The sequence below is a fragment of the Manis javanica genome, chromosome 3, assembly GCF_040802235.1.
Source record: "Manis javanica isolate MJ-LG chromosome 3, MJ_LKY, whole genome shotgun sequence".
In the NCBI taxonomy this organism is placed as follows: domain Eukaryota; kingdom Metazoa; phylum Chordata; class Mammalia; order Pholidota; family Manidae; genus Manis; species Manis javanica.
In genome coordinates this window covers 112,787,273-112,799,705 of record NC_133158.1, presented here as the reverse complement: position 1 = coordinate 112,799,705, position 12,433 = coordinate 112,787,273, and the positions used below count along the sequence as shown (strand labels likewise).

Sequence of the window (12,433 nt, the reverse complement as noted above, 5' to 3'; positions counted from 1 at the left end):
TTGTTTAGGCCTGGGAGGCAGGCCCCCAGAAGGCCTCAGCAAACAAATACAAGCCCAAAGAAAGAAAAGGCTTTAAAGGGATCCCTGAGGACCCAGCATTATTAACAGCCTATTCAAGCCAGAGAAAATCAATAGCCATTCAGAAAGGGCTTTGGGGAAGAAACCAGTTTTGATTGAGAAAAAGGAAAAGCAAATACCTTGCTCTCCATAAAGGATAAGAGGATGAGTCAGGATTTCCCTCAGACTGACAGTGTTCTATAAACTTTTGATTGACACCTGCTAAGAAGGAGGGTCTGTGTGTGAGTAGAAATTAATGACTAATTTGATATCTTAATCTGATTTTTGCTCACCTATCCAGAGATTCCAAATTCCAAAAGAAAAAAATACATTGTATTCTAAAACACATTAGTAACTTCTTTCCCAAAGAACTCAGGAAATGAAAAAGGCCTTTTAAGCTCTAGAGGACACATTTGAAGTGCTGTGTACTTTTATTTTGGCAGTGAAAGTATAAACAAGCCCAGATTCCATTTGAATGGCACAGTGTTTATCTAATACTTTTCTCCAGGAACTCTAAGCTCTGCTGGCTGTAAACACTTTCTTCTTTCCCCTAAGAGAAATAGGTGGTCAGCATTATTGACCCAGTTTGGCAGCTATAGAAACAAAGCATTGATGGGGGAATGATTTACCCAGAAGAACACAGTGAGGGAGGCATACCTGTTCTCCACTGTCTGTCTTTTCAATTCAGTTGCTGTTTCAGACTGGACCCCAAATCAAGCACCTCACTGTGAAAGGGAAGAGGGGCACCATAGATCATAGAAGGCCATTCCTTCAGAGTCTGGAAATCTGTTGTTGTTTACTACCTTTGTCCCTCCCCCTGCAGGGCTAAAGCTGTGTGCTCCCCTGTGGCTGACAGGCCAGCCCTCCACTACCCTGTGGGGGTGTTCCTGGGCCTCCCAGTGCCTTTATCCAGGATCAGGACTCACCCCAGGGACCTAACATGGCTTTTGTCACAACCTGACGATGCTTGAGTTCAAGTCCCCTTTGTTAAGGGCCTTCTGTGTGCTTTCCTGAGCAGGGTGCAGAGTGGCCATGGGAGGCTGCACTTGGCAGAGGCAGAAGAGAGAACCATGGCCCCTGAGGCATGGTGGACCTGCACGGGAGGATGCCAGGCCTGTGGTGTTCTGCCACCAGTGGCCTGGGCCCAGGGGAGACTGCACAGCCCCGTGGACAGCTGTCCCAGTTGGTAATCTTGGGGAAGAGAGTTGTGTAACCTTGCTGAACTTGGTCTCTTTATCTGTAAAATGACAGTAGCGATCTCTACCTCAGAGTGAAAGGATTGAATTGTATGATAAACGTAAGTTCCTGGCATACAGGAGGCACTCTGTAATTCTGGTCATTGTTATAATTGGTTTTGTTCTGAGTGTCTCTCGGTGATCCTGTTCCATTAGACTGGAAGCTGTGTTTCCCTAGTTCCCTTTGTCACTCTTGTTTAGGCTTGTGTCTGTCAGGGAGGCCCATAGTCATTCCGGAGCATACCTCCAAGCACATCCACTGTTCCCACAGGAAAAACAGGAAGCTCCCAGACTGGAGGGCCCAGGCCCCCGATACTGCAGGGTGGTGTGGAGGGGTGTTTGAACACACTTGTTTTTCTTTGCAGATTTCTTTGGAAATATGAAAGGGCAGGGCCTATTGCTAATGAGGGTTTTTCCATCTCTGTCATCCCTATCAAATGCTTGGGGTTGGGAGAGGGGATCACATCTCCAGTGATACAGGATCTGCTCCCAGATTTCCTAACTGGCTAAGAGGAATTCCTTTAAGTAAAAAATTGCAGGGGAAGTAGAATCAGCATGGTTCCTGGACAAGGTGCATGGCTCCGCTCTCTCCTTCTCCTGTTCCTTCCCACTGCTCCAACAGCTGCTGTTCGGATGCCAGCACAGCCGACCTTGACACTGGCAGTCCAGCTGCATCTCCTCCTCCATAACTCACTCCCATGGGGCTGCTTTAAAAAAAGTTGCTGCATTGTGCCATTTATGCCCTCGCACAGGCCACACACAGCCCCCAAAGTGGGCAAAGCCCATATTATTAGAGATGTGTGCAATCTGTGCAGGAGAACGGTTTGAGTCTCTTTGACTTTCATGAGCATTGTGGAGAGTGTCTACAGGCTTTTAATTTTTTCAGAGGTTACATGAACTATTGGGTGCCTTCCTCTTATAGGCTGAATCATGTCCCTGCCTCGATTCATATATGTTGAAGTCCTAACCCTCATGCCTCAGAATGTCTGAGGAGATAAGACCTTTAAAGAGGTAATTAAGGTAAAATGAGGTAATATGCACTGGCTTTAATCCAATCTGACTAGTGTCCTTATAAGAAGAGGAAATTTGGACACAGGTACAGAGGAAAGACCATGTGAAGTCATAGAGAGAAGGTGGTCAGGCACAAGTCGAGGAGGGAGGCCTCAGCAGAAACCAACTCTGCTGATATCCCCATTGTGGACTTCTAGCCTCCAGAACTGTGAGAAAATGGTTTTCTGTTGTTGAAGCCACCCAGTCTGTGGGACTCTGTTACAGCAGCCCTCATAAACTACTACACTTCCTGTTTACGTCCCGTAGTACCATGTTTTGTGGTCTGCTGTTGTTTTCAACTGGGAGTCTCTCTTTTTCTTGAGTTTGCGGGATACATTCAAAGGGAGCTTTTATTGGTGAGTAAGGTTTGTTAGAAACTATCTCATGAAGATCTTGGCAGATATAGAAAAGGACAAAATGCAAGCCTATGCTCGCCAGTGTTGGTACATTTGCACTGCACATCCTAAACTGTAGAGATAATCAGAGAAGATGTATCTATTTGTACTGACACAAAATGTTATGAGTTTATGAGATTTGTCCTGCCAAGCAGTGCCAGGAAAAATGAACAATTATGATAGCAAGTTCTTCATCTTAAAATCTGATTTTTTTTTAAATCTGATTTTTAAGCATCATTAAAGACATGTTATTTGTCTCACAAGGTTCTTTTTTATTTAATAAGAAATATGTTTCTGCCAGTTATAATTCTAGTTAACCTAATGTGTATTCTGGGCTTCAGTTTTTCCCTCAGTTGTTGATAATTTGATAAACCTTTATTACATCTGCAGTTCTCTCTGGGGCCAGATGATTCTAGAATTTTTTATAACCGCTTTCTTTTGAATAGCACTTTTAAAGAAGTCTTGTAACAACCCTGTCAGACAGCACATGTATCGTTACTAATAACTAGCATTTGTGTAGTATTTTATCTTTTACAAAGCATGTTCAAACATACTGTCTTGTTTAATTCCCAGAGAGGTTTTATGAATTGGTCAAAGATACACAGCAACTTTAAATGCCGAGCTGGGATTTGAACCCAAGTCAGAACCTTTTCCATATCATCACCTTTTTTGTTGACAAAAAAGCTTAGAGTTTTGGTCTCTGATGGTCTGAAAGTCCTGTAACTAATTTCTATGCATCCTTCCAGGTACAGTTCAGATGCTTGCCACCTCTTCTGCGCAGAATCCCCAGATACTCACAACCCAGAGCAAATGGTGCCTTCATCTGTATCCCCAAAGCACTTTCTCAGGCCCCTCCTCGGAGCTCTCACCCGCAGCTGACTTATTTTTGGTTATCTAGTCTTATTACCCCAATAGACCGAGCTCTGTCTTACCAACACGCTGCTCAACCAACAGGGCCCGATGCATGTTCAGGGCGTAAAGCTGAATTAAATTCACACACCCCAATGTCGGGTTCGGAGGTGCTCCTTGGCCAGACAGGAGTTCTTTGCTTCCTGGAGTGGGTGGTGGCATAGACTTCTCATTCCGAGAACTGGATGCGTTTTTCCTGGTAGGAGGGTGCCTAATTCAAACCACCCTGCACCTAAACCAATGCCATCTTTGTGCTGCTCCCCAGCTGCATCTTTACTTTTCTTAGTTCTTTTGTTTTTCCCTTGGGCAGCCCTCAGTGGTTCTAATTACCCATCCAACCCCTGCACCCTCTTTCTCCCCCAGCTCTGCTCCACAGACCTGGAGTTGAGGACCTCCAAAACAAAAATTCCCCAAATAAACCGGCCTTTAAAATGCAGATCCATTGACCTTCCAATTCCAACTTGGGGCCATTGAGGAGCCAGCAACAGCAAAACTTGGCTGGCCTGGGGTCTGGTAATGAAGTTTACCATTCTGTTAGTATCTCCTACTGATAGGATGTGCTTTAGAAAGTTTTTTCAGTCCATAATTTTTCAGGATGATGGAAGATAACGCAATTATCAATTTCAGCTACTAAATATTCTTTATCCATATAAATATTTTCCATCACCAGTTTTTCTGTAGTCTCTGGGTTCTCTAAAGGTGTTAAACAGTGATAATGGAACATGCTCTAAAATCTGGCATACTATAACTCCTAGGACCCAGTCTCCAGCCCAGATCTGACCCTCTAAATCCCTCTCTCCTCTCAGCCCCACTCCAGACTCTCAACAGCTTATAAGGAAGGTTTTCTTAAAACTGCAGGTGGAGCTGCTAGTTCCTGATGTATCATAGGCAGAAATCAGGCTGTGCACAATTTTCCTGGGCAATTGACTCAGAGCGAAGAGTGATCTTTTTTGAGGCTTGAGAATATCAATATGCAGGCTGCTTTGCTAAATTGCTTTCTGTCTCTCACAGTCAGAGAAATCTGCTTGCCTTGAGCTAGCCTCCAGTTTCTTGTTAAGGGCTAATTTTAGAGCTAATTTAGGTTCCATTAGTATATGGTACTGTTGCAAATCTGACATTAACATTGGCGGCTTGATGAGTAACAAAGGGAGGAACAGCCTTTTACCCTAACTGCAGCAATGCAGGCGCATATGGTGTCATTTTTCAAAGAACAGATTTTTGTCTTTCATGCCATTTCAGAGGCTGTTTCCCTCTGAAATTAATAGCTCTAACTTAATGCAGAACATGTCTGGATGTCATGCAGACATCTAGTTAAACTGAGAGAGCTGGCAGGTCCCACAGATTTGTAAAAACAGTGTTCATTTGCACAGTGTAATGCCTCCCAAGTCCATGCTCAATGAGTGAGAATCAGCAACTAGCAAGTGTGGGGCTCTGCCTTTAAGATGAGAGCCATTTAGTGATCTGTTTCTGAGGTTGGAATTCTGCTTCCACAAACCCTACTGAGGGGAGGTTGGGGCATTCCTCATTTCACCCATGGCCAGCTGATGCTTCCTCTGCTGCCCAGGTGCTTGGGCCCACAGGGCTTTAACTGAGATTCTGAGTGGCAGTGGTGGAGTAGATATGAGACCGATTTATTAATCTGAACTCTGCCCATAGCTAGCTGGATGACTTGTTCCCTATGCTTGTATTGCCTCACTTGTAAAATGAGGGAATTCTGAGGTTCTCTGATATCTAAGCTCAATAGTCTGTAATAGTAACTTGCATTTATCTTTTTACATTTTTCTGAGAATGTTCATATTTATTGTCCTGTGATCATCACAACATCTTGTGAGGTAGGCATTCCTGTCTTACACTTGGGAAATTCTGACTCAGAGAGGCAAGGAAGCTTGCCCAAGGTCACACAGCTGCTAAGAGGGAGAGCTGGGACTTGAACCCAGTTGGCCTCACTCCCAGTTCAGACTTCTCAGAAGTCAACAGACTGAATCAGAAATGAAGTTTGAGTACTATGTCTCATCACCAGGGGCCATCTCAGAGAGCAAATAGCCATGCCCAATAGGTTTACACTATTCAAACCTTTCCAAAGTGGGAAGATTGCACAGTGACTTGGGAAATTATATTGCTCTGGGACATGCAGCATAATGAATGAACACCCAAAGAGGGGCTGACCTGTAATAGAAAAAGCACTAGAAGTGGTTCTAGTCTTGGCTCTGTCTCAAGTTGCTATTGACCTTGAAGAAATCACTTGGCCTCTGAACCTAGATGAGGCAGGTGGAAGAGCAACTCTCCATAGTAACTTCCTTTTGGAGAGGTCTGTGATTCTAGGGCAACAGGTCAATGCCAAAACGAAAGAATACAGCAGCAGTGGTAACCTTTTTGGTTGGGGAGCTACCTCCATGCCCAAGACATTCAAACTCGGAACGAAGTGCTCCAGAAGTTAAAAAGAGAAGCAGTTTACTTCGGTAAGTGACTAGGCAAACACTAAACCAGAGGGCCCACTCAAATCCTACCGGAGCCAGGTGAGTTAATAACGACCAAGGCAGACACATCATGGGACAATAGGGACAGTAGGAATTACAATAAATTGGCAAGCAAGCCTGATCAGAGGGGCAGTGAGCACTCTGCTCCAGGCAAATGTGGCCAGGCAGAAAGTCAGATGTAATGCAAACAATATCCCACCTTTTCCAGAAAACTGGAGATCTGAATATTCATGTGAAATACCCTAATTTTTATACATTGGAAACAATTCCAAAGGCTTAAAAGCCTTTTTATGTCAAACAAAATGTGTCTGCTAGCCATATGCTGCCCAAGAACCCCAGTCTGCTGTTTCTGTGCTGACATCTCCTGAGTCAGTGTCTAGTTTTGCTTTAAACGATTCCAGAGGGCCTGTTTCCTGACCTTGCTTGGGAGCATGCTGCAGTAGTGACCTGCTTGTACCATTTCAAGTCAACAATACTTTGCATCATACAAATCCCATTTTCCTGTCCATGGCCTCTGAGGCTGGACCCCTGACAGGGGCCAGCTTGCACACCCAGTTCCCACCCTGCGTGCCTGCAAATAACCTTCTCCAGAGAGACAAACAACAGTGGAAGGGGAAAAGAGTGGTTTGGGCCTGCCAGTGGAGTAATTCAGATGAGGTTATTTTTTTCCTGCTATTATTTCTACTTCATTGGATCACATAACCATTTTTATTGTTAATTTAGGTACAAATTAATTGCTGTACAAATGAATGAAAACACAGATGAATGCCCTTACCACTGCTTGAAGCTTAAATGGCAATTACTCGGCTTTGTAATCCAATATAGCAAGTATTAGTGCAGCTGTGGTGTGTCCTCTGGCCCAATACACTGCTAATGCAGAGAGTGGATGTCCCTGGAGATTCCTTCACACCCTGGGCAAGCCTGGGAGGAAGGTGTGGCCCACCCCAGAGCCTCTGGGTCTGCCTGTCTCTTCATCCCAAGTGCACCTGAGTAAAGGTGTTAGAGTATTTGATCATATTTTCATGTACTGTTTTTTCTCTCTGAAGGATTTCTTATCACACCCTGTGATTATGTACTTCTTTTTGTCTTCAGACCCACATGTAAAATATCAATCCTACAAAGCATTTTAGAGAGACTTCTGTTCAGGCAGTACCCACAGACCCCGAGCCATCCTCCATGCTCCTGCAATCCAGTTCTGGATAAAGTGGAGGTTCCTATGGCCAGGATTCTCACCTGGCCCTGGCTGACTAGCTCACTACACAGGTGTGGGTAGTACATTGTTATTGACTCTATATAAAAAGCTCTGCCCAGTGCTTTGGGTGACATGGTGGCAGGGCTGCAAGACTGCAGGAGAGCAGAACAGAGGCTGGAGTGGCGGCAGCACTGAGGACAGAGACCCAGAGGCAGAGACTGGCTTGCTGTGTGCAGACTCGCTCTGAGTGAACGGGATTTTAGTGACTGACCCGCCACCGTGGAGATAAAGTTGGGTATAACCCCTTCACCCAAAGAATGTTCTACTGTCATTTCTTTCATCATGCTGAATCCTTAGTGAATTTACCCGGGGCTGAACCCCATTGGCAAGACACCAGTACTGGCCTTATTAGGTCCTGAACACTGCTCCGAAATGGCCCAGTTATTTGGCTCAGTCTCCCCACATGGATGACAAGTACCTCGAGAGTAGAGCCAGCACCTTACCTGTTGTAGCACCCCTGCTCAGGAAATGGCATTCATCTGGGCAGCGAGGCTGAGAAACAAGACAAAGTAGTGCCTGCCTATCTTGCCAATGGGTTTCAGCCCTGGGCAAGTTCACTATGGATTCAGTGTGACCAAAGAAATGACAGTAGAACATTATTTGGGTGAAGGGGTTATACCCAACTTTATTTCCACCGTGGCAGGTCAGTCACTAAAATCCTGTTCACTCAGAGAGAGTCTGCATGCAGCAAGCCAGTCTCTGCCTCTGGGCCTTTCTGCCTGCACATCCATCGTCTGGGCCTCTGTCCTTGGAGCTGCCACCACTCCAGCCTCTGCTCTGCTTTCCTGCAGCCTTGCAGCCATGCCACCGTGTCGCCCAGAGCACTGGGCAGGGCTCTTTATATAGAGTCAATAACGATGTACTGCCCACACCTGTGTAGTGAGCTAGCCAACCAGGGCCAGGTGAGAATCCTGGCCACAGGAACCTTCATTTTATCCACATTGCCTTCGCTCTGTCTGCAGCGCCTCCTCAGTGTGTCCTCTCTACATTACCATGCAAGCAATTTCCTCCTGTGTCACAGACTTTTGTAATTTCCTGCCTAATTTTGTCATCCCATGTAACAGGGAAAGTGAAAATATCCATCAAGAAATATCTCCTTGGTTTCCATTTGCCAAATCAATCTCATCTCTCTATTACAAGTAAAATGCAGTTACTTTTTGAGCAAATGAAAAGATACTGTATGAATAATGGGATTGTACTATATACTTTTTTTTTCTTTCAGATAGAAGAAAGTCCCTCAGTGGACAGCAGTCAATACCAGACTGTAGATTAAATTTTAACATTTTTTCTTACACTGGAATCTGTTTTGAAGTTTTTATGTTTTTAGATTCTCACTGCAAAAAACTGAATGTAAAGTGTTCTATTACTGGTTTTCTCTAAACACTATAGCCATTTGAGAGCTTGTTTAGAATTTAGAGAATTTCTGAGTCATTTGCAGGAAATTTTCTTAGTCTGCATACTTTACATTCCAATAGAAAAGCTCTTAACTTTTCATCAAAAGTGTTTAAAACATCGATTTTAAGCCAATCATAATGACATTCTTGTAGTTGTTCTTGATTTCCTTAGGTTAGCTGCATGGGTTTGTGTTCAATGGACTTTGTTTTCAAGTCTTGTACTCTGTACAGAGCCTAGTACAGTGCTTTACACTTGATCTGTTTGTTGAATGACTGAATGGATGAATGAGTAGATGGATTCTTTCATTTCACTCTGTACTAGAGAATTCTTCCTTTGATGATGCTGATAGAACTCATAGATTTAGAATAATAGAATGCCAAAGATAAAATAATGCAGAAATATTCTGGTTCAGCATTTTTTTTTCTTTTTTTACTTTTCAGATTTACAAAGTGAGATTCAGAGAACCTCAAGACCACCTGGAACCCTTAGGAAATTTCACATAATTGTACCAAGTATGAACCTAAGGTAAGCATGGGTTTCCCTGGCAACTGAATATGGGCTTTTTCATTATTTTCTCTTTTCTTTACCTTTGTGCAATTCTCATAAACTAGCTGGGATTCAGAAGTATGTGAAACGATTACTTTATCAAAGCTCTTAAATACTTCTTGAATCTCTTCATTCACTTGTTACTATGAAGTTGTTTGGTATTTGGTGGGTCAGATTCCTCCAGGGGGGTGGGTTACCAATGCAGGGGGAGTGGATCCAACTCTGGGCTCAAGTCAGAGGATGGGTCCCAGGCCCCTGCTATCCTGGTGTAGATCCTGAAGCAGATCAGGTCCCCAAGCCCTGTTCTCATCCATAAAATAGAGATGATACCCTGTTTTACCTTTCTCACTGGGGGGTTGGGGGATCCAGTGAGATATTGGATGTGAAAATATTTTCAAAATTGTAAAAAATGCAAGGGGTTAAGACTATTCTCCACTGTGCATGCTAGGGACAGAGTAAACAAGAAAATTCCATGGGGAGAGGGAGGTGGAGGGCAACCCTGAGGTCCTGTCCCTTCCTGCACAAGAACTGTGAAACATGGGACATTAGCCTCCTGAAAGTCAAACCAGTACTCCCAACTTTTTCCAGTATAAGTCCTCCTTTTTATGTTCAAAGTATTTCCCAGACCCATTCCCACATGATAACATTTATACTTTGAGTGTTGATTGAGAAAATACATATTGACAAAAAGCTCTTATGAATCATAACCACTCTTTAAATCACTTATATTTTATTAATTGCTATATCAAAGTAATATTTTTGACAAATATTGATACTAAATTAGAGCAAACTATGTTCATTATTGAACATCCAGAAACTCATGGATTAGCAGCCTTCTCAAAATAATTCCCTCTGTTCTCAGATGCTGAAATTCATACATTAAGCTATAAAATGTAAACATATTGAATGGATCAGAGCCAAGTAATGCAATCATGTTAAATGTACTCTGCACTCAGGCTGAAGTCAGGCTTTACTGATGATACTAACACATCCAAAGAAACAAGGTATTGGCCACCAGAAGACTTGGCTGCTGATGGAAGTCAGAAGAGGCAGTACTACTCTGTGACTGGCAGCACCTTCCCAGTCCTGCCCAAGGGAGACATGCACCACCTAGGGACTCAGTCTCAGGTCCTGGCAGAACAAGTTCTTACGTTCCACTCTAGGCTCAGCTGAGTATCTTTGTTGCCAGCAGAGAGCAGCCAAACATCCTGACTATTGTTTGGATGAATCTCCTGGCTTTAGATTATATAACCACTGTAAGAGCCTGGGTAAGGAGACCAGCCCAAGCTCTGGCTGATGAGGCAGGCCTCTGAGCTCGACATGGAGGCCTGTGAGCAGCCTTGAGGGGTCACTTTCCCCAGCCTCACTAGGAATGCCTGCTCTTTGTGCGTTGCTGTGAGCCATGATCTCGGCCTCAGCACCACTGACATGTGTGTCCCATGAACCTCTGCTATGGAGGGGGCTTTGGTGAGTCGTAGGGTATTGAGCAGCACCTCTGGTCTTCATATTCTAGATGCCAGGAGCATCCTGTCCCCTGCCCAACTTCCTGAGTGACAACCAAAAATGTCTCCAGACACTGCCGAATATTCCTTGTGGGGAAATATGCAACCCCTCCCCCACCAATGTTGAGAACCATTAGCATGAACCATTCCAGTAAAAAATCTACAAGATGCAACCCTACAAAGTTCTTCTTGAAGACCAACTCATTCCTGACCGTGCAACACATTCGATATATATACAGTGTTGTTTGTGCCCCCAAAGGTGTTAGAATTCTTGAAAAATCAACTTCAAGGAGCTTTTGGTTAATTCAGAAATACAGTCAGACTCCACTTCACTATCATGCAAAGGAAATAGAGATTCTGGCAGCTGAATGAACTGAAACTTGCCTTTGATGACCCCGTGATTCAAGGGAGAGAGCGGGTCATCCTTCTGAGCATCAATTGTTCCTACTGTAGCAGTGTCATAGGGATAGACTGCATTGGCCTAGAAGCTGTTAGCATTTTTGTTATTTTTAAAAATAATTCCTTCATTTTTTTTCCTTATTATTTGCCTCTTTCTCCTGAAAATAGTACAAAAAAGATACTCCAGTTACCTGAGAAATTCAATTAGTTTTGCGCTAATAAATTGAGAATTTTTCCTAATATGATTCCAGCTTTTTCTAAAGGATTCTCCATTGGAAATTCCTTCATCTGAAGAGAGCATTCCTACCACAGTCAAACTGTTTAGCAGTGTAGGGTCTATCACTGCTCCTACTTACAGAGAAATTTCCACCTGGTTCTGTTCAGGGGTATGGTTTTCTGTCTTTATCCCTACTCCTGGCTCCCAAGACCACCATTCACTGTTCCAGGCCTTAGACGTGCCCAGTGCTGGTGGTGGCTGGGGGTCTACACCACGCTGAGTACACTCCCATCTGCCCCCTTCTTCCCCTGGCCCTTTCCCAACTCCAAAGACTCAGGTGTCCACTCCTCCTGTCCAGGCCAAGCTGCCTCTTCCTGCTCCTCCAGTTTTGTCTGGTCTTTGGGAGAGGAAAATCTGGTTTGGCCAGCACACTCTGAGCCTTCGTGTCTGTGCCCTGGCTCTGTAGTTTCTGTGAGAGTGAGTTTCTGATCGGTGTGGACTGGGAAGCCCTTGGGTCCCAGTAAGGAAGTAGAATGAAAGGGAAACACACAGATTAAGTCTTGGAGAAATAATTGTCTTGTGTCTTACCTAGTATGTGAAACAGAAATGAAGACAGAAAGGGGTAAGGATCAAGGCACCCCTGGCCAGGAGGCCTCTTCCATTGTGAGCTACTACTGAGGCACACAGCATCTCAGGATGGCTGGGGCTGTGAATGCCATCTTTTAGTCTTTTCCTGCTGGGGAAAAGAGAAAAAACCCTGCTTAGCTCTTTAGCCATAGTATTAAGGAGAGCCCCTCTTTTGAGGCTCTGAGATATAAAGGTAGAGGTTCTGAGTTTGAGACCCTGCAGATCACCCCTGCCAACGGGAGGCCTTCTGGGAGGAGCACTGGTTGCCCCCAACTCAAGGAGACCCCTCTGATGAGCAAACAGAAAAGCCCATTGCAATGGCAGCTGTTTCCCACCCTGCCATGGCCTCCAATGACAAGCAGGAGGGGAGGG

At 44.4% G+C, this 12,433-nt stretch overlaps 1 long non-coding RNA gene across 1 annotated transcript in view; it reads left to right on the top strand.

Annotated features, from left to right (window-relative positions):
- The window catches only part of LOC108391084 (uncharacterized), a 95,122-nt gene that overhangs the window by 20,134 nt on the left and 62,555 nt on the right, over positions 1 to 12,433 (top strand). The window contains exon 6 of the long non-coding RNA XR_012129270.1: positions 9,211 to 9,295. This is a non-coding gene — a long non-coding RNA (uncharacterized lncRNA). The remainder of the gene's footprint in view (positions 1 to 9,210; positions 9,296 to 12,433) is intronic.